Here is a 3077-nt window from a genome sequence, read left to right as displayed (position 1 = left end):
GGACGAGGTCGGACCTTCTATGAACTTCCGAGTTGGGGGAGCTCGGTCAGGGTATGAACAGTGCCCCTGCCCGAGTTCGTCCTTTGAGAGGTCGAGCTCGGGCATAGTTCAAAATTTCAAAAAATGGCCGTTTTCAGCATTTATTGCTTTTTACCGTTTCTCCTCGATTTCCGTTCGGGCTCTGTGAAGGCATTATTTATTTGCCCCTTTCCTCATTTTCTTCGTTTATTCTGTTCCCTTTCCATTTTCTGAGTTTTCGCCACCTCTCTTTCGAGCGCCGCTCCCTTTTTGTTCTTTTTCTCCGATTCTTTCTGTGCGTTTTTCCGGGGTTTCCTCTGCGCCGCCGTTTTCGTTCTCCTTGCATCGGAGCTCGTCGTCTTCTTCCTTTCTTCCAGGTTTGTTCTTGTCTTCATTTTCTTTGCGCACATATGCTTCTGTTTCTTTTTCTTCTATGCCTGGGTTTGCCCCGAAAAGAGGCGCCGCCATTGCTTTGGTTGTTTGTATGTGGGGGGGCTCTTTTCTCTTGGTATTTTGTTTTCGGGTTTCTGTTTTTTCTTCTAAAAGAACTTGGTTTTCTCGCCTTGCTGAATGGGTTTTTGCTGTCTGCCTTTATGTGATTTTTGCTTTGCTGTTGTATTCTTCTTTGTAGGCAAGATTTTTATGTCTCGAAAGGTTCTGCAAGCGATGTCGACCAAGATTCCGAGTGGTCTTGGTTGGGTAGATCCTGTTCCTTTAAGAGTCCCTTCTGTGATAGATTCTGAATATTTAGCTAGGTTTCGTAGGCAATGTAGCATATGTGAAGATAGAGAGTCTGAGAGGGATTATGAGTTAGTAGCCCCGGATTCCGAGGAGAGAGTGTGCTTCCCGCCTTTAGACAGTTCCGAGAAGCTTTTCTTTTACGCTTATGATTGCTTTTTTTCTAAGCTGAGTGTCCGACTTCCTTTTACCGACCTGGAGTCCGAGGTGTTGTGGTCTTGTAACCTTGCCCCTACGCAGCTCCATCCAAATTCCTGGGCATTTTTAAAGCTGTTCCAACTTTTGTGTCAGTTTTTGGGTGTTTCTCCCTCTATTTCTCTTTTTTCCTATTTGTTTGTGTTGACGAAGCCGGGGTCGGGCGGAGGGAAGGTGTCTTGGGTCTCTTTTAGGGCTAACCAGGGGAGGAAGTTCTGTACCCTGTATGATGAGTCTTTTCACGATTTTAAGAACTTTTATTTCAAGGTCCGGGCTGTTGGAGACGTCCGACCTTTCTTTCTAGATGAGAGTGGGGAGCCTTCTTTTCCTCTTTGTTGGCAGGAGAATATAGTGTCTGTTAAGTATACTTTTGAGAGTTTAGATGAGGTGGAGCAGGCCTTTGTGGGTGTGGTGAGCAGTTTATGGGGTCGGGCACCTCACTTGGACACGAAGAAAATGTTGGGAGATCCAAGCCTTCTCCGTTCCGAGTTAGGTAGTTCCCGACCTCTTTGAGATTTATCCTTCTTAGTATTTGGGTTTTGTTTTGGTGGAATTTCTGTTGTGGTGATCTTTTTCCTTTTTATTTCTGCAGAGATGTCTTCTCAGGCGGATTCTATGAAGTTTCTTCGTCGGACGAAGAAGTCGGTGGCTGCTCGAAATCTCGAGGCCGGGGATGCTTCTGCCCGATCTTCTCCGCAGAAGACTACTATAGGTGTTCAGACTCGGTCGAAGACTATTCCGACTCCCCAGTTCCGAGCTTTAAGTCAGGATCCTCCGACCTCTGGGCCTGCTACCTCTTCTCCTCCTCCGTTCTCGGGTCCTCCTCCCAAGAAGCAGAAGACCTCTCAAGAGCTTGCCGGTTTCAATGATAAGGACTTTGACGCTCTTGGTTGGATTGAGCAGCATATTCTCCCTCAGACCTTTATTTCCACTGATGATGTTTCTATGGAGCATCATTTTCAGTATATGGCGCGGAGCTGTGTCCGGATGGCTAGTCTTCATGCCGCTATTGCCCGGGAGTTCAAGAAATCCCCTCTTGGGGCGACCAGCTCCCGACTTGAGAAGGCTCAGTCCGAGCTCAATAAGATTAGTCAACTGAAGGCTGCCAGGATTACTGAGCTGGAGGCCTCCTTGGAGAAAGAGAAAACTAAAGCTACCGCGGCTGTGGCGGCAACGAAGACATCTGAGGAGATGGCGAAGGTGGCTACAGAGAATTATACCAAGCTATATGCTGAGCTTGTGGAGACGAAGGAGAAGTTGCAATCTGCTCGGGATGATTTTTACGAGCTGGAGGGTCACGTGGCTAAGGGTATGGATGCGATGTTTGAGAACTTGAAGGCTCAGGTCCGGGTTCTTGCTCCCGACCTGGATCTGAGCTTATTTAGTACGGATAATGTTGTCGTGGAGGGAAAGATTGTTCCTGCTCCTGCCGAGGATGAAGTTCCGATGTCCGACCCCGGGGTTCCTGTTCAGAACCCGACTTCTCCCTTGGTCGGGGATGGATCTGGTGTGGGGGTTTCGAATCGAGAGGACGTTGCCGTCGATGCTGTCCCGATTTCTATGTTTGCTCCGCAGCCTTCTGTTGATGTGGAGTCCGGGAAGGACTTTGATCCTCTGTAATCTTTTTATTCTGGTTTTGTGCCCGGCCTGTGGGCTCTTTTGTCTTTTGGATGGTTTCTGTTGAACGCTTTGAACACCTTTTGCTTTTAGCTACTTTTTAGTAACTTTTTTAGCTTATTATGCGGTGTTTTTGTTCGCGTTTTGACCTTTTGTTTCCGCTTTTGTGCTTTTTAGTTGTTTTCGGATAACAACTTTTTAGCTAGCGTTTTGACTTTTTGTTTCCGCTTTTGTGCTTTTTAGTTGTTTTCGGATAACAACTTTTTAGCTAGCGTTTTGACTTTTTGTTTCCGCTTTTGTGCTTTTTAGTTGTTTTCGGATAACAACTTTTTAGCTAGCGTTTTGAAACTTCCTTTGATTTCGTTCTTTTCGCTTGTACTTTTTAGTTGCTTTTGTAAAGCAACTTTTTAGTAAGCGTTGTCGAGGCTTCCTTTGATTTCGTTCTTTCGCTTGTACTTTTTAGTTGCTTTTGTAAAGCAACTTTTTAGTAAGCGTTTTTCGAAATCTTG

The sequence above is a fragment of the Arachis hypogaea genome, chromosome 2 (assembly GCF_003086295.3).
Source record: "Arachis hypogaea cultivar Tifrunner chromosome 2, arahy.Tifrunner.gnm2.J5K5, whole genome shotgun sequence".
Taxonomy (NCBI): Eukaryota; Viridiplantae; Streptophyta; class Magnoliopsida; order Fabales; family Fabaceae; genus Arachis; species Arachis hypogaea.
Note: the sequence above shows the minus strand (reverse complement) of the source record.